This window comes from Boleophthalmus pectinirostris, unplaced genomic scaffold, assembly GCF_026225935.1.
Source record: "Boleophthalmus pectinirostris isolate CB_2022bp ecotype Guang Dong unplaced genomic scaffold, ASM2622593v1 HiC_scaffold_13, whole genome shotgun sequence".
NCBI lineage: Eukaryota > Metazoa > Chordata > Actinopteri > Gobiiformes > Gobiidae > Boleophthalmus > Boleophthalmus pectinirostris.
Window position 1 is genome coordinate 8,717,682 of NW_026571036.1, and position 19,220 is coordinate 8,736,901.

Here is a 19,220-nt window from a genome sequence, read left to right on the forward strand (position 1 = left end):
GCTATACAAATAAAGTTTGATTGATTGATTGATTGAAAAATGAGAAAAGTGGAGCCGAGTGCAGGATTTCCCCCCCCCCAAAAATTTACTTATTCCTATTTACATACAAGTTAAAGTTAAAACATTGTGTTGAAATTGCATTTTTCTTAAAGTTTCAGGTTGTTCATAATATTATAATATTTTGTAAAAGAAAACGTTCATCAATTAAAAAGATTTCTGTAATAAATTTGCATTTCTCTGCACAAATATTTGAACGTATTGCAATTTTTGGGGTGTATATGCCATTTATTTATTTATTTCAGATCAAAGTAGGTTGTTTAACACACAAACTCTGCGTATTTAAGATGTTTTTTTTTTTCTCAGAAACAAAAACATTCACTTCCACTTTGTGATGTCATGTGGTGATACAGAAAGCACTCCACTGTGTTTTTAAACTCCATACATCTTTATGGTGCACGTAAAGGTCAGAATTTGAAATGTTCGTAATTGTAAAGGGTTATACGAAGTGACGTTTTTTGTTTTTTTTTAGGTTGGATACGGCCCCGGGACCAAAATGAGTTTGACACCCCTCACCACATCTTTACTTTACCCCCCAAAACGACTTCGACTTTTATTGTGAAGCGCGCTGACCGGATGCGCTCCCCTCACGCTTTCGCACTTGTTGTTGACACCGGCCATACAGCGGATCGTCACAGAACCGCTTCGCCCGCTGCTCTATCCACGCAGACCGCCTCGTTTACAGTTCCTGCTCCCTTGGCTACGTTTCCCCACATCTTATTTTGCGGAGCGACTCACCCCGGGAGCTACTGCGCCACAGGGAACGTCCAGCAAACCCCGGCTCGGATGCTTCGGGGAGCCGGTGTAGCATGTCCAACCAAGGTACGTGCAAATAACTCGCTTGCATGGCGGAAACGTAGAGCCAGCGTCTGCCCCGATGCAACCCGCTACATCCCCCCGGCCTGTTGGTGCCCGGATAGCGGTCACAGGGAGACGCGGGCGTTCGCTGTCGTCCCGCTTGGCCCCCGCCGCGTTTCTGCTTGTTTTTACGCGCTCTGCTTGCGTTTTTTGCGTGCGTCCTAGCTACCTAACTTAACCAGCTCCTGCTCTGTTTGGCAATGCGTGCTGGAAAAAAAAAAAAAACGCAAACCGGGATGCCCAAACTGTTCAGTGAAGCGACGCTACCAGCCTCCACGACATCCGAGGCGGTGTTCACCCGGTAGCTCCACGGCGAAGTGCAAACGCGGGTAATTGGCGGCGATTGTTGTGCGTTATGCGCCAAAAATAACGGGACTGGCGTTGCTAAAACATCGTAGCTTTCGGGGCTAGCTGTCTGCGTGTCTGCGTGGGGTTGCCTGACGCGAGTTGTGGACGTGAAATTGGAGTGAAATTCGTTTGACCTCCACGGGAAGTAAGAGGCGCACGGATGTTGTGGTTGTTTTGGAGGGGGGGTTATGCGTAACGGTGTAGCGGTGTAACGGTGTAGCGGTGTGATCCGGCGTCCGTACCGGTGCTGGAGCTTCCTCACGGGGGGAACAAACAAGCGCTGGCCCCGGCATGCGTTTGTTGTCACTATCTGGAGGTGTGGTTGATGTGTTATACGCGATATATTAAAGGTTTACGGCAATGCTAGTGCGCGTAAAGGTCAGAATTTGAAATGTTCGGGTTATACGAAGTGACGGGTTGATTAACATGCACCTAGGGCCAGTGTTTTTGAAGCACGGGAATGAATGGCAGCCTGTATTATCTCTAATGTACACGTAGACTACATTGTTTTTGTCTGAGAATTAGCTTTGTGACACCATCGTGCAGGTTTAGGCCTACTTGGTTACACAATAAATCAACTTTTTTCCCAAGGAGACTATGGATAAGTCTTACTCAAGGCTGTGCTCAGCGTGTCCTGGTTTGGTCCTGGTTTAATCCCGATGTTTGGTCTTGTTTTAGTCCTGGATTAGTCGGGGTCTAGTCCAGGTTAAATGGTCCATGTTACGCTTTTTTGAAATCTGTTGTACTGTTGTTTCCTCATCGCAAACAAACCTGGAGTTGTGTTTTGTTTTGCGTTTTTTTTTTAACACACAAACCCTGCTTATTTATGGTGTTTTTTCTCCGAAACAAAAACATTCACTTCCACTTTGTGATGTCATGTGGTGATACGGAAAGCGCTCCACTGTGTTTTTAAACTCCATGCATCTTTATGGCAACGCTAGTGCATGAAAAGTTCAGAATTTGAAATGCGCTTGTGTAGAAAGAGACAGTTCGTAGTTGCAAAGGGTTATACGAAGTGACGGGTTGATTAACAGTGTTTTTGAAGCATGGGAATGAATGGCAGCCTGTATTATCTCTAATGTACACGTAGACTACATTGTTTTTGTCTGAGAATTAGCTTTGTGACACCATCGTGCAGGTTTAGGCCTACTAGACTATGGATAAATCTTACTCAAGGCTGTGCTCAGCGTGTCCTGGTTTGGTCCTGGTTTAATCCCGATGTTGGTCTTGTTTTAGTCCTGGATTAGTCGGGGTCTTGTGCAGCAAGTTCTTTAGCTCTGGTTTCAGTCCCGGTTAAATGGTCCATGTATATAATATAATTTTGTTTCCCCATCGCAAACAGACCCGGAGTTGTGTTTTGTTTTGCTTTGTTTACCACACAAATGCTGCGTATTTAAGGTGGGTTTTTCTCCGAAACAAAACCATTCACCTCCACTTTGTGATGTCATGTGGTGATACAGAAAGCGCTCCAGTGTGTTTTTAAACTCCATACATCTTTATGGCAGTTTTAGAACGCGTAAAGGTCAGAATTTGAAATGTTCGTAGTTGCAAAGGGTTATACGAAGTGACGGGTTGATTAACAGTGTTCTTGAAGCATGGGAATGAATGGCAGCCTGTTTTATCTCTAATGTACACGTAGACTACATTGTTTTTGTCTGAGAATTAGCTTTGTGACACCATCGTGCAGGTTTAGGCCTACTTGGTTACACAATAAATCAACTTTTTTCCAAGGAGACTATGGATAAATCTTACTCAAGGCTGTGCTCAGCGTGTCCTGGTTTGGTCCTGGTTTAATCCCGATGTTTGGTCTTGTTTTAGTCCTGGATTAGTCGGGGTCTAGTCCAGGTTCAATGGTCCATGTTACGCTTTTTTCAAATCTGTTGTACTGTTGTTTCCTCATCGCAAACAAACCTGGAGTTGTGTTTTGTTTCGCTTTGTTTAACACACAAACCCTGAATATTTAAGCTGTGTTCTTCTCTCAAACAGAAAGCTTTCACTTCCACTTTGTGATGTCATGTGGTGATACAGAAAGTGCTCCACGGGGTTTTTAAACTCCACACACCTTCATGAGAATTATTTGGATAATTTCAGCCCTGAAATTGTGACACAAAAGGAAGAGAGATGCACCCATTTTATCTTTCTTGAAAACTATCTCTTCGCGACATCACAAGGTGGAACGGAGCATTTTTCAGCTTTGAATGCGCAGACAGACGAACAATAAAGGGTCACTCAATCGTGTGAATTCAACTTTTTGAACGCCCTTTGAATGATTTTACTTTCAGTTTCATTTCATCCAAAGCCAGAAAAGCAAAAACGATAAGAACCAAATGAATCGTTTTTGGAAACAATCGACTCTTTGTTTCCAAAAGTTAGAACAATTTGGATGATTTCAGCCCTGGAATTGTGACACCAAAAGGAGAGAGATGCACCCATTTTGTCTCTCTCACACTTGTACCGGGAGTGTAACGATATCCAAGTCTCACGATACGATATTTATTGCGATATCGTGGGAAAGCTCACGATTAGGGATGTAACAATATCCAAATCTCTGGGTTTTATTTATATTTTCACGATATACATCTCACGGCACGATATTTATAGCGATATTTTGTGGAGGCGAACAAAACTGTGAATATTTTTCTCTTTAAAATGCCTTGACAAGACTTAATCCAAAGAACTAAGACTTAAAAGTGTTAGAACTGTTATTTCTTCTTGTAGTCTGCACTGAAATGGAGCAAAGGATCATGGTCTATGTAGTTCCCTCTGTCTTTTTTTAGTTATTGCTGCTCCATAACTCTTAATTTAAGCAAATTTGATATATTGTGATGGTCCACGATATCATTGTGAGAACTTTGACGATACGATATCAAGATATTTCGGTTATTGTTACATCCCTAACTTGATAAAGCATTTTTAAAGGTGCATCATGTAACTTTTGAGGTAGACAGCCCGTGACCTACTTGACTCCATGGAAATGTTATTGCTTTAAGTCAGATCTGTGGAGAGGATAGAAGATTTAGAAGAAATAGAAGATTTTTCCAAGGCTATAAAACCTGTGTAAGATGTTATATAAGCAAAGCAATAACATCTTAACCAGAAAATTTACATAATGCCCTTAAGAACCTATATTACGCTGTTTTCTTAGCTATATTATAATGTTTCCTCATCATAAACAGACCTGGAGTTGTGTTTTTTTTGTTTCATTCACACATGTTTAACACACAAACCCTGAGTATTTAGTCTGTGTTCTTCTCTCAATCTTAAAACACTCTCTTATCAACAAGTTAAACGAAAACAGCTGGACTTATTTAGTGTTTTTGAAGGCAGCTTTTGCTATCAACCAGATAGCGTCAGGTTGGATCATTTCATCTCTAGAATTCCCTATCTCGACTGTAGAAAAAATAAAAGTTAGATCCTGATCTCGAAGTGGAACGGAGCATTTTGAGCTTTGAGATGTAGACAGACTAATAAGGATGTAACAATAACCGAAATATTGTGATATCGTATCGTCAAAAGTCTCACAATAATATCATGGACCATCAAAACATATCGAATTCGAAGCCTTTTTGCTTAAATTAAGAGTTATGGCGCAGCAATAGAGTCAAGAAAACAGAAGGAACTACATAGACCATGATCCTTTGCGCTGTTTCAGTCCAATCCACAGTCTGAAATAACTCATAAAACTTAATTATTTGGATTATGACGAGAGAAAAGTAGCATATTCACAATTTTGTTAGTCTACAATATCGCAGTATCGTACCACATGAAAATATTGTATCAAGAGAATTGGATACGGTTTCATGTTCTTTATTATTACTCTGTAGGGATGTGTGAATGAAACAAAACACAACTCCAGGTCTGTTTTTGATGAGATAACCTTTTTATAGCATGGCTTGAAGCTCACAAGAGTCAATTTAGCATAATAAAGGACCTTTTAAGACAAACAATTATACTGTGATGGAAATTTAACAAAAATATGAGCCTCAATGCTATACCATACTTGTATTTCACCGCTTTAAGATTTTGGTTAGCTGCTAATGATTCATCAGCCGGTTTTGCTTTGTAGAAACCATCTGACCTCGCAGCATTAGGATTCGTTCGCTCGACAGTAGACGGATACTTTTTTAATTTAACCAATCACTGCTATTTGGTCGTGACGTGTGTAATGCGCAACTAACGGGGCTAACTGGTATATTAAGCTTTTCCCAAATTCCGTAGGAAGAAGAGCAATAACGTCTTTCCCCTTGATAAAATTCACCAAACATTCTCTTTGTTCCAGCTTCAAATCCTCGATCTCGGGAATCGTTGCCAACACAGAAAGTATGACTCTTCTCGGATTGACTGGTGCTCGAACTTGCACTTTCGAGGTTCGCTGGAGAGAAATGAAATTGAGCGGAGACACTAGGTTGCACCAGCCTGGCTAAATGCCGAAAGCCTTAAGGGGCGTTCACACCAAAGCGTCAAAAAACGCCTTGACGCCTCTATTTGGACGCGTTTGCATTTGAGTTTAGACGCCCCCGATGCGCGTCTTTGATGCCGTGGACAAACGGGACAAAAATACTTGACGCGCGTCCGTTGCCCTGGAAACAAGAGCCCGGTCCCGGTCTTTTCCCGAAACAATGTCAGACCAGACTGAGAGAGTGTTTTTATGACATAAAACATCAGCTTAAGAGATCGGGTCGATGACTGGGGCGTATATATATTTATACTCCTCTAATGACACTGGATCAGTCCCGGTCTAGTCCTGGTCTAATACCGGTCTAGTCCTGGTCTAATCACGGTCTAGTCCCGGTCTAGTCTCGGTCTACTCCCGGTCTAGTCCTTGTTTAGTCCCGGTCGAGTCCTGGTTTAGTCCTGGTGTAGTCCTCGCGATCGGCTCGATGATTGTGGCGTATATATTTATGCTCCGTTCATGTTTGTGGTTCTCGTTCTGGTTCTCGGGTCTTGCTTCCTGATAATAACGTCGCTGCGTCACTGGATACTCGTCCCTGATTGGTTGACGCGGCGCATCTGACGCGAAAAGTTCAGCATTTCAACTTCTTGACGCTGACGCTTTGGACGCGCGTCTAGACCGCTGACGCCAAAACGCTCAAGACGCGCTGTGCTGACGCCAGAATCGCGCCGCGCTGACGCCGAAAACGCGCCGCAAAAACGCAGGACGCTCTAGTCGCGCGTCCACATAGACTTTACATTGAAACTGGACGCTTTGACGCCTTGGTGTGAACGGCCCTTAAGACTATAAATATACAAATGGACATAGCTAACCTCGTAGACACTGCAGTCCAAATCGGAAGTGAGCATTGGAGCGCTTCTGGCTCAATCAACTCCGGCTCTAATTCACTTTGTATTGAAAACACATCTCCCCTCTGTAACCGCTGCTGTCAGGCTCCTCATTTCGGTCGTAAAATGTTCGCGTTAACCCGCTCTACGTGATCCTGGCGGTTTTATTTTTCGCTGTTTTGTCCGTAAATCAATTCCGACTCCTAGTATCAAACTGGCTCTAAATTCTCCCCCGTAACTGCCAGCCTCGGTGAGCTTCATTTGACTGGAGCCGAACTCTTATTCCGCTTCTTTATAAAGTCTGTGCTGCAAGTGTTAGAATGCTCATCCGATGTCGAGAGTCAGAATGGGCCTTGAAGCTGCAGTCATGAGTCCCAGCAGGCTCCTCCATTGTCATGTTAAAGAGCCTCTAATAGTGTGTGATAAATCTATAGGCATTCCATCAGCGCTATAGTGTGCTCTTAATGGCTCCTGTGGATATGGTGTCACACGGCGTCCTTAATTATGCACGAAATCTGTGGTTTTCAAAAGATAGTCTGTAAAAAAAAAGTCTGGAAAACGTAGGAAAAATTGTATTAGTTTGTAAGGAGCGACGCAAGAAACCAAAAAAGTTCAGATCGTTTCATATTGTCAACAGAAATTGGGGTGTGCAAAAACCGTTTAATGTGCTGATACAGTATCGATATCGTGGGCTGATGTATCGATATATCACCAAGAGTATTTTTTGGTATATTTTGCAAAATTATTTAGTTATAGCGCTACAGTTTTGTTGCTTTTTTAGCGGATGGAAACTTGTTTATGCGACACATTTGTCATTTTCGTAGTTTAAATGATTAAGGGTTTGTTTACACGAGAACTCTTGCGGGTAAACACAACAAAATATTTTATAGGAAGTGCCTTTCGTTTAGACGGTGACGGCGTTTTTGGGGCTTAAAAACGCAAAAATCTGAAACCACCCTCCAGAGTGGAAAAGTTGAATACACTCCGCTGTAGCGTTTCTGTTTACACTGCCCAAGACGCAAAACTCTGGTCAGATCTGCTCAGGTTGCGAACACGTTTACGCCACATACATACAGTACACAGAAACAAACATGCCCAATCGTTGGACCTTCAAGGTTCTCTGTCAGCTCTAATAAACTTACAGGAGGCTCCCAACAAATGTAGAGAATCTGCAGAGATACTATTAGTGAACAGAGAAGGATCTGCAATCACCTCTGTCAAATTCTGGATGCACCAGTTCGTCGCAGGCGAGTCAGACGGATATGGACGAGACCTGGAGAACCAGTCGATGGTGGGACAAGTTTGTGGAAGGAGCAGCTGATGAAAATGCGCGACGTGAAAACTTCCAAAGATGCCCTTGTTGCTTTAAGTACAAAAATACTCAATCGAATTCCACACAATTTTGCGTCACCGTATGCGCGCAGATTTCCTCCTGAAAACACTCGTCTAAACAGGGAATAAAAAGTGAAGACGCGACGCCACTTTTGCGTCTTCTGTTCAGACCGTCGACATATAAACGTCGCCTAAAATGTTTGTGTTTCATATGAACTTTGCACAAGAAGTGGTTTAACGAAGACTTTTAGTATCACAGCCATTTTTATTGAATCGTATTGAATCGTAAGCTCACTGTATCGAGATATGTATCGTATCGTCAACTTCGTAATGATATTCAGCCTTAATTGTCAATATAACCCTTTTGTCACTTGGAAACTTACTCAGTGTGGGAAGAGGAGCCAAAACTTTTACTCCAGTAATAGTAAAATATGTGTCTTAACTTGGAGCAAAAATAAAACTATGGTGTCTGAATTCTACGCCAAAAGACACATTTTTATTAAGTCGGTCTCGTTCTATTAGATTGTTAATGTGAGCTGCTATTGACGTTTTACAGCTGGGGGTGTGATGCCAACTGTAAGCATTGCTCTGTCTGAACCTCTGCTACGCAAATTAGACTTTTATCTAAGCTTTAATTGAACGCACTGTGACCAGAAAGCGCTGACTTAGCTGGAACTGAAACAGGTGAGCTTATTTGTGTTGTGAAACAAGTCAAATTACAGTCGCAATCCGGCTACCGTTTTTCAGTTTCTCGCTTTTTTTTGTTAAATTAAACCCTTAAACAGGAACATGAACGCTCGTATTGATCACCGCTTCCTGAAAATATGTCGTTTAAGTCCATTTAGTTTTTTCTTGAACTTTCAGACAATCTTAAAACCTTTTTGGATCTGCCTGCTGAACATTCCACCATGCACATACTCGTAGAACACCCCCCAGTACTCAGTCAGTTGCTCACAGAATAGTCCAATCGTTTTTTAACAAAGATCTGCTGCAACATATGATCTTTATTGTCTTCTGCATTTGACCCATTCTTCAGTACCAATGGGTAGAGCTGGGTATCATCAAGAAGTTGCCGATACGATAAATACCTCGATACGTAGGCCACGATACGATACATATCTCGATACAGTGCGCTTTCGGTTCGATACGATATACTTCAAATCGACTCGATAGGGTTCAATAAAAAAAAAAAAGGAGAAATCATGGCTGTGGTACTAAAAGTCTTTGTTAAACCACTTCTTGTGCAAAGTTCGGATGAAACACAAACATTTTAATCGTCAAAACTGTGAAAATGTTAAGAAAAAATATATTTATAACATATTACTGGATGCTGGGAAAAAGTGTATTACAAAAAGATGGCTTAGTGATAAAGTTCCGTGCACTGAGGACTGGATAAATGTTGTTCATACCATTTATGTAATGGAAAAATTGACATTTAATATGAGACTTGACTTTGACAAATTTGACAGTTACTGAAAAACTTGGAAAATGTTTGTTGCCCCGTTTAGATCCGATTTTAATTGAGTATGACTCGATGAAACTTTTGTATTTTTATTTCTGACCGTGTATGTGTGTGTATGTGCGTATATGTATATATATGTATTAGGGCTGGGTATTAAGAAGTTGCCGATACGATACATACCTCGATACACAGGCCACAATACGATACATGTCTCGATACAGTGCACTTTCGTTTCGATATGTTATATTTCAAATCGATTCGATACGGTTCAATAAAAAATAAAGGCTAAATCGTGGCTGTGACACTAAAAGTCTTTGTTAAAACCACTTCTTGTGCAAAGTTCATATGAAACACAAACATTTTAATTGTCAAAACAGTAAAAATATCAAATGTGTTGAATAAATGAGTTTCCTTTCACTCCACAAGCAACAAAACTGTAGCTCTGTAACTAAATAATTTAGTAAAACACACCTAAAAATACTCTTGGTGATATATCGATACCGTAGCCCACGATATCGATACTGTATCATCACATTAAATTATACGATATATCGATATTCCGATATTTTTGCACACCCCTAATATGTATGTATGTGTTTATGTATGTGTCCGTGTGTACGTTTGTATATTATTATTATTATTATCTTTTCTCTTGTTTTGTTATTATTAGTTTTAATATTACCAAGCTTTTTTTTTTTTTTGTTCAACCTTGATAATTTCTGTAATATAAGTACAGTGACTTTGTTTACTTTTAGAAAAGGAGAAAAGGGACTATAACTGACATGCTGTGTCAAAGTATGATATATTTTGTTCCTTTGTTTCCAATAAACTTTGATGAAAAAAAAAAAAAACAGTGAAAATGTTAAATGTGTTGCGTAAATGAGTTTCCTTCCTCTGAACAAGCAACAAAACTGTAATAATTTAGTAAAATGCACCAAAAAATACTCTTCGTGATATATCGATACAACAGCGCGCGATATCAATAGTGTATCATTGCATTGAACGATACGATATATCGATATTTCAATATTTCTGCACACCCCTACCGCTGAGTCAACCTGTCAGGAGCGGTAGTCAACCACAGTTCAGCAGCCCCTGGGGACTCATCTCAAGATCTTGGGCAAGGTTCAAGGTCTGGATTACCTAACCACGGGTTTCAGAACCATTAAAAGGATCATTCTCACAGCAGTTAACAACTCGTAACAAAATATTACATCTCGCAAATGGTCAACTGTCCTTGAAGTGTCAGAGTGTAACTGGAAACTGAAACTCATGAATATCATTTCTGTATGTTGTACTTCCTACTTTCAGAATCATTTGCATGGTCACAAACTGACTGACCATGCAGAAAAAGTGATGATACATATTTTACAGTAACGGAAATATTGTGATATCGTATCGTCAAAGTTCTCACAGTAATATCGTGAACCATCGCCTCTTTGCTTTAAATGAAGAGTTATGGTGCAGCAATAGCTAAAAAGACAGAGGGAACTACATAGACCATGATCCTTTGCTCCATTTCAGCGCAGACTACAAGAAGAAATAACAGTTCTAAGCACTTTTAAACATTATTAAGTCTTGTCAAGGCATTTAAAGAGGAAAATGTAGCATATTCACAGTTTTATTAACCTCAAAAAAATATATATATATCACAATAAATATTGTACCGTGAGATTTGGATTTTTTTGGCAGAGCATTTTGAGCACTGTTAATTTTTAAGTTAACAGCTGCTTTTTACCTTTTTGTTCAGTAGAGATTGGGAATTCCAGGGCTGAAATGATCCAGTTGACTCCTAATGAAGGTGTGTGGAGTTTAAAGAGTTTAAATGATGGAGCTTGAATGATAAGTCCCACTATCAACAAAATCTTATTACATTCATTTTAATCAATGCTCAGAGTGAGGCATCGTCACCTTCGTCGATTGTTATTGGATCTTTTGAGGTTTTTTCTTTTCTGTAATAATCAAGGCAGCGCCACAGCACAAGTGAGGTCTGAAAATGTCTCTTAAACACGGGAATGTGCTCTATACGTTTGAACTTTTAGTAAGTATTTGTATGTTCAGATGCACTTTGATAAAGGCCACAAATGTAATGTGAACTTGTGCTGGATAACTAATGCACAAGTGTAGTTAGTAATATTTCTGTAAGTTTCTGTATGTGTTTTTTTTTTAATTATTATTTGGCTGGTCGATTTAACTTTACGTGTTGTGAGTAGAAATGATGATGATAAGTTTATTTCGGATGTTTCCATAAATAAAAAATTGCATTATCATACAGTAAATGATAAACTGCATATGCAATAATCAACAGATACATAAAGACTATTATTTTACATTGCTCATCACAATTATAATATCCACAAATAGAAATAAAAGAAAAGAAAAAAAATAAAAATTGTTCCGAAAATGAGTGGGGAGCCATAATGTGCTTCTGCCAGACTCATATAGTGCGTTACATTACTCGCGATACAAAAATAAATATAGCATTTGCATTCAGATAATAATAAAATTAAATTCCTTCTTAACCATTTCTTTATATTTATATTTAAACTATTTTATATTTGGACATTTTTTGAGCTCATCACTTATACAGTTCCAGATTTTGACTCCCTGAAATATAGAAACTTTTTCTTGTCGTACGGACTCTGGCCATTTTAAAGAGGTGAATTCCCCTTATGTCACTGCATCCAACAGATCAGTGTGTGGATGCAAACCAACTTTCTCCAGCTAAACTCTGACAAGACTGAAGTCATAGTGTTTGGTCCACAGAAACAAAGGGACAGTGTCAGCAGTCACCTCCAGTCTCTCTCTCTAAAACCTTCAAATCAGGCAAGAAATCTCGGGGTAATAATGGACTCAGACTTGAACTTTAACAGCCACATCAAATCAATAACATCTGCAGCCTTTTACCATCTAAAAAACATAGCAAAAATCAAAGGTTTACTGTCTAAATCAGACTTGGAGAAACTTATCCATGCGTTTGTCTCCAGTAGGTTAGATACTGTAATGTTCTGCTCACTGGTCTCTCCAAACGAGCTGTGAGACGCTGCAGAACATCCAGAACATCCAGAACGCTGCAGCTCGGGTCCTGACTCGAACTAGGAAGTACGAGCACATAAGTCCTGTGCTCAGGTCTCTGCACTGGCTCCTGTGCCTCAGAGAATAGACTTTAAAGCAGCTCTGCTTGTACAAGTCTCTCCATGGCCGAGCACCAAAGTCCATCTGTGACATGTTAGTGTCATATGAACCATCTCACACTCTGAGGAGCTCAGGGACCGGCCTCCTGCTGGTGCCCAGAGTCACGACTAAACAAGGGGAGTCAGAGTTTCAGGTTCATGCAGCTAAAACCTGGAACAGTCTGAACATGTGAGACAGACTCTTCTGTGACGCTGTTTAAATCCAGACTCAAAACATTTCTGTTTAACTGTGCATAAAACTGAAATTTATGTCTCTCTTTTTTAATTTTAATCTTTATGATTATTTATGTTTTGATTTGTTTTTATTATGATTTTAATGTATTTCTTATTCTGTAAAGCACTTTGAATTACTTTGTGTACGAATTGTGCTATACAAATAAACTTGCCTTGCCTTAAATTATAAATTGTCTCCTTTTCCCTAAAAAGTTTCTGAATATTTTTTGGTAGTTCCTTCCTTTCTGCCTTGTACATTATGTTTGCTGTCTGGAAGTTTATCAAATCCTTAAGTTTTAAAATTTTGGAAGTGATAAATAACTGGTTGGTGTGGTCATAAAACCCAAAGTTATGAATTATCTGTAGTGCTCTTTTCTGTAATGTGAATAGTGGTTCCAATATTGTTTTAAACCGATATATTTGTTGGCTCATATATAAGGTCAATATTTGTTTTTTTTAGTACAGTATATTGGCTGTCGGCCTTAAATCTCCAGCACATGCCAATATTTTGTTTTGGCCAATCTGCTGCCTAAAAACATACACACAAAGCTTAAAATTAAATACGAAGACTTAAATACAAAGAGATAACAGCACAAAGTGGAACTGAAATACGTACAGATAACGGCACAAAAGCTTAACACTTAAATATGAAGAGTTAACTGTGCAAAACTAAACTGCACAGCTCTCTTAAAGGTTTATGTTTAAAAAAATGGCTGTGGTTCAGTTTGCTGTAAATTTAAATGACTGAATTTGGGGAAAATTGTCAGAAATGGCTTATATTGCTCCAATATATCGACCTAAAAAGTTACCCTGGATTCTAAACAATTAGAAAAAAACATATGGGTCAGTCTCTAGTTGTGACCTTAACCTTTAGCTGAGAGAAGGTGTGGACAGGGCAGTAAATGAAACTGTCACAGGAAGCTTGTACGTGGAGGGTTCTGTATGTGCGAGCTGCAGCAGGCGGTTTCAGTTCAGCTTTTTTGGGGTAAAATTTAGTCAAAACGTGATCTGTGACCTTTAAAGTTTTAACAGTTATTCACTTAATCAAAAAAAAAAAAAAAGATAAGCAAAATAATTGTTAGTTGCATTTGGCATTTCATTCTTTCAAGGGTGATATGTTTTGGGGCGACGTGCCAAATATATCAAATGTGTTTTTATTTTGTTATTTCTTTATATGTATTAAAATTTCGTCAATCATAATTTTGGTTTTGATTTGTTTCAGTACATGTAGTTTATAAGACTATTTCCATCTCCAAAGCTCAAAATGCTCTGTTCCATCTCGTGATGTAATGGTAGTTTTAAAGCAGACATGTCAAACTCAGGCCCGGGGACCAAATTTGGCCCGCGATATAATTATATTTGGCCCGTGAGATCATATCAAACATGTATTAGAGGCTGGTCCGCCGGCTACAGATAGACTATAGAGACATTATTTATTTAAAATTTTCTTTTTATTTTATATTCTGCTTGTTCTGGATTCAATGTTTAAGCCAAAACTATTATTAAACATTTATTTTAATAAGAAATGGTTTATATTATACATCTCGAAAGAAGAGAAATGCAGATGTTGTTGTAATTTTATAATAAATATTTAGTTTGGCCCATGATTTAGTCCCAGTTTTTAATTTTGACCCTCTAAATTTGAGATTGACACCCCTGTTTTAAAGTAAACAGCTACATTTTACATTTTTTGTTTAGTAGAGATTTGGAATTCCAGGGCTGAAATCACTAAAATCATCCAAATAATTGAAATGGTGTGTGGATAATAACTCTTTTTTTTTTTTTTTGTTTTGTTTATGCATTTATTTTGGGCAAGTATATACAATGGAACATATAACATAAGTGAAATCAGAATAGAAATGAAAATAACAAAAAAAAAAAAAATTAACTATTATTATTACTATTTTGCCCAAAAAAAGGAGTGGGAAGAAGAAAACTTATTAAACTCTAAAACTAAATTTGCAGGGTTTGTGTGTTAAACATGTGTGAAAGAAACAAAAGACAACTCCAAAAAAGCGCAATTTAGGCCGTTTAAAGCCGACTTCTAGCTGAACTAAATGCTCACCGCTCTGAGCAATATCCAGTAACAATACTCTTTTATCTCGTTACGCAATACAGCACTAAAAACCACGTGCCATTCCTCACATATTTGACACTTCCTTGTACACTGAACACACGGGCCCATTAAAAACCCATAGAGCCGCACGCCTCTCGTTATAATTCATATCACTTAATGTCCGGGTCCACATTAAACGACATATTTCTCACGCGCCTCCCAGTGATTTTTCTCCCATTGACAAGTCTATGCTCCGGCCATAAATTACCATCTTATTGTTTGCCACGCCACGTCAAAATTCCGCCCGTGTTTCGATCCGTCTTCGGGCCTCTTCCCCCGCTGCGAGGGGCTCATTTGAATGGCCTCTGCTGACGCGCTGGAAACCCAACTCCCACGGACAACTTCTGCATCATTAATGTTATCTAATAAAGTCAGGCCTGGTAACTGGAGGCGGATTGATTGAGTTAGTCGCCTTAATCTACTCATGAATAAGTAAAGAGGCCGTATATATTGCGGTAGGCGACGGCGGTGAATAAAGGAGGAGTCGGTGGGCACCCCTGCCGCCTGCCGTGGACGGTGCCGTGGCTTTTGGCTGATCCTGCGTTTGGTATTCTTCATGTTGTTTTATGGATGTTAAAGGATTATTTAAAGGCCCTGTACATAGAGCTGTGGCAGTGAGAGAATTTCTCTTGCGGTGCGGTACAGCGGCACAACACCGTGGTATGCGGTGATACTGCACCCCCTCCTCCACCCCCATCCCTCGGAGTTATAATATTTCCAGCGGCACTGAAACTCTCCGATGATGTGCTTGTTGTGCAGATGTACGTGTACCTTGGTTTTCGTGTGGATATAGCGTGTGTAGTGTGGGAGAAGTAACATTTGGCTTTGGAACAAGTGCCGCTGCATCTCTCCAGGGTCAGAGTCCTGCGCTGGCTCGGGTACTCGCGGACAGAGAGAGAGTCCCTAGCATGAGCACGAGCACACGGAGCGCGATCAGGCGATGGTTGCGCTTACCTCTGTGGGGCGCGGAGCTCTGCACTGGTCCTGAACCAGGCCTCAATGTCAAAACGGGCTGGGAATTACACCCGTGGTCACATGACGGTCTACACGGGCGCACTTCCCAGCCCGTCACAAAAATGAGTCCTGTAGGGGTGTGCAAATATATTGAAATATTGATATATTGCATTGTTTAATGAGATGATACAGTATCGACATTGTGAGCTGCTGTATCGATATATCGCCAAGAGTGTTTTTTGGATTTTACTAAATTATTTTGTTAGAGCGCTACAATTTTGTTTATGCAACACTTGTGACATTTTCGCTGTTTTGAACATTAAAATGGATTTGTTTCATATTCACTTTGCACAAGAAGTGGTTTAACAAAGACTTTTAGTGTCACAGCCATGATTTAGCCTTTATTTTTTATTGAACCATATCGAATCGTTTTGAAATGTATTGAATCAAAAATGCACTGTATCGAGATATGTATCGTATCGGCAACTTCTTAATGATACCCAGCCCTAGAGTCCTGGTTCAGTCCTGGTTCAGTCCTGGTTCAGTCCTGGTTCAGTCCTGGTTCAGTCCTGGTTCAGTCCTGGCTTAGTCTTGGTTCAGTCTGTGAATTCATAGTCATAAGGAAGAAAGTGTAACTGTTTCATTTAATTTCGTGATTGTAATTCTCGAAATCGTAACTTTTCAATTTGTAGGGCTGTTTTGATGGATTCTTCAGTTAAAATGCTTTTAATTTGTGTGTGATTTATCATGGGCACGAGCGGGTAACGGGTGGAATGTTAATGGGTCCGGGTGGGTGCAGGGCTCCAAAACCGCGGTGATTAATTTTGCGGTTATCGTGACGGCCCTAGTTTAGCGTATACTATTCAGAAATACTAGTCTTTAGCATGCTAGTTGTTTTTATCTTTCCTGTGACGGCACAACTCTGGCATCTGAGTATTGAAAAGCGCTTATGGACTTATCACTGTCAATAAATACTGAGAATGAATAAGGTATGTAAGCCTTTGTGAGACACTGATAGAACTCATGTTTTCTTAATAAATCAAATCTAAATTGTATTTGAATATACTGTCATTATAAGGCTGATCTTAGTAATTTATGGAAAGACCTTGACTTTGTTGCACTGTGAGACGAAATTAAACCTGAAGTGAGTGAAAACACAACCTACGACTGACTTATCACCAGCGTTTTCTGCGTTTATTCCACTTCTCTGCACATCTAGGCCGTGTTTTAGCCTTTTTATTCAATGCGGTTTGACTCGTGTTTGATGTAAATACGATTTTCGATCATTTATACGAGAGTGCCGCTCATCCAGTGACAGGAAACAGCTGTTGCATTTGTGCTTTGGAGCGTATCGACTCAGGTGACAGGTGCCCTTACTGGAAACTGGAACGGTTTGTCACAAGATAGAGCCAACGTTTCGTGAAAGATTTTATTTCCGTGTATGTTTGTTTATGCTTTGTTCTGTTTTGATTCCGAGTCTGAGTCTGAGAGCTCGTCCCCTCCAGGCTCTTTCTCGGACCTCACAAAAGGGCGCGACCGTTCACTTTGGACAGCCGAGGCACTTGCGGCTCGTCCCGACGCGGTCCGAAGCGAAGCAGCGGGAACAAGGAATAACTTTTCGAAACTGTTTGAAATAAACTAGTTCTGTTTTTCACATTTTAAAATCCGGTAAAGTCTGACAGCGTAACTTTTTTTTGACAGAAAATAGACTCAAATAAAATCTTTCAGACTTTCAGACAACTTTTTATTTTCACGCGGTCATTTCACCGTCCGATGTGGCTTTAAATTTCACGTTTAACCCTTGAGACTTGAGCTTTTTAACATTAATATTGCTCAAAGGAAACACATCTGAAGATTGTAGTACATTTGTAAGTGGTTGTTCCCTTATCAAAAACACACTTGGAGCCGCAGATAAACTTCACTATGAACATTTTCCAGCAGTATTTTCGTTCACGTCTCCCACACAAACTGTTTCTGCTGTGAAATGTTTCCTCTTCAGTCGCTCGAATTAAACAGAACTGTATTTGAATTCTGTCTGGAGTTGAACAAAGTGGTTGGAGATTAAACTGTGTCATTTACATGTGAGCGTTAGATTTTATTGGCCCGTCCTTTTGACCCTCCTCTCCCTCCCTTACTGACGTTTCCTTCTCCTTCTCTTTCCCTAACCCCTCCTCTTTCTCTTTCTCTCTCTTCCTCTTCTTTTCCTAACCCCTCCTTCTCTCTTTCTTCCTCTCTTTCTCTAACCCCCTCCTTCTCTCTCTTTCTCTCTCTCTCTCTCTCCTCTTTCTCAAACCCACTTTCTCTCTCTCTTCTGGCTTTCTCTAACCCCTCCTTCTCTTTTATCTCTCTCTCTCTCTCTCCCCTCTTCTCTCTAACCCCTCCTCTCTCTTTCTCTCTCCTCTTTCTAACCCTCCTCTCTTTCTCTCGCCTTTTTCTCTAACCCTTCCTTCTTTCTCTCTCCCCCTTTCTCTAACCCCTCCTCTCTCTTTCTCTTTCTCTCTCTCTCTCTCCCTCTTTCTCTAACCTCTCTCTCTCTCTCTTCTTCTCTCCTCTTTCTCTAACCCTTCCTCTTTCTCTCTCCTCCCTCTTCTCTAACCCTCTCTCTCTCTTTCTCTTTCTCTCTCTCCCCTCTTTCTCTAACCCCTCCTCTCTCTTTCTCTCTCCTCTCTTTTTGTAACCCTTCCTTCTTTCTCTCTCCCCCTCTTTCTCTAACCCCTCCTCTCTCTTTCTCTTTTCTCTCTCCTACTCTCTCCTCTTTCCCTAAACCCTGCTTCTCTCGTTCTCTCTCTCTCTCTCTCTCCCCGTCTTTCTCCAACCCTTCCTTCTCTTTATCTCTCTCTCTCTTCCGCCTTCTTTTTCTAATCCCTCCCTCTCTCTCGCTTTCTCTAACCCCTCTTCTTTCTCTCGCCTTTTTCTCTAACCCTCCCTTCTTTCTCTCTCCCCCTCTTTCTCTAACCCCTCCTCTCTCTTTCTCTTTCTCTCTCTTGCTCTCTGCTCTTTCCCTAAACCCTGCTTCTCTCTCTCTCTTCCTCTTCTTTCTCTAACCCCTCCTTCTCTTTATCTCTCTCTCTCTCTTCCGCCTTCTTTTTCTAATCCCTCCCTCTCTCTCGCTTTCCCTAACCCTCCTTCTCTCTCTCTCTCTCTCCCCCTCTTTCTCTAACCCCTCCTCTCTCTTTCTCTCTCCTCTTTTTGTAACCCCTCCTTCTTTCTCTCGCCTTTTTCTCTAACCCCTCCTCTCTCTTTCTCTTTCTCTCTCCTGCTCTCTCCTCTTTCCCTAAACCCTGCTTCTCTCATTCTCTCTCTCTCTCTCCCCGTCTTTCTCTAACCCCTCCTTCTCTTTATCTCTCTCTCTCTGTTTCCCCAAACCCTCCTTCTCTCTCTCTCATCTTTCTCTATCCCCTGCTTC

General features: G+C 40.4%; 1 protein-coding gene across 1 annotated transcript in view; it reads left to right on the forward strand.

Annotated features, from left to right (window-relative positions):
* The first annotated feature begins 657 nt into the window (after positions 1–657).
* Positions 658–19,220, forward strand: part of fut8b (fucosyltransferase 8b (alpha (1,6) fucosyltransferase)) — a 451,073-nt gene continuing 432,510 nt past the window's right edge. Inside the window, exon 1 of the mRNA XM_020929335.2 lies at positions 658–879. The gene's annotated coding sequence lies outside the window, so the exon portion shown is untranslated. The remainder of the gene's footprint in view (positions 880–19,220) is intronic.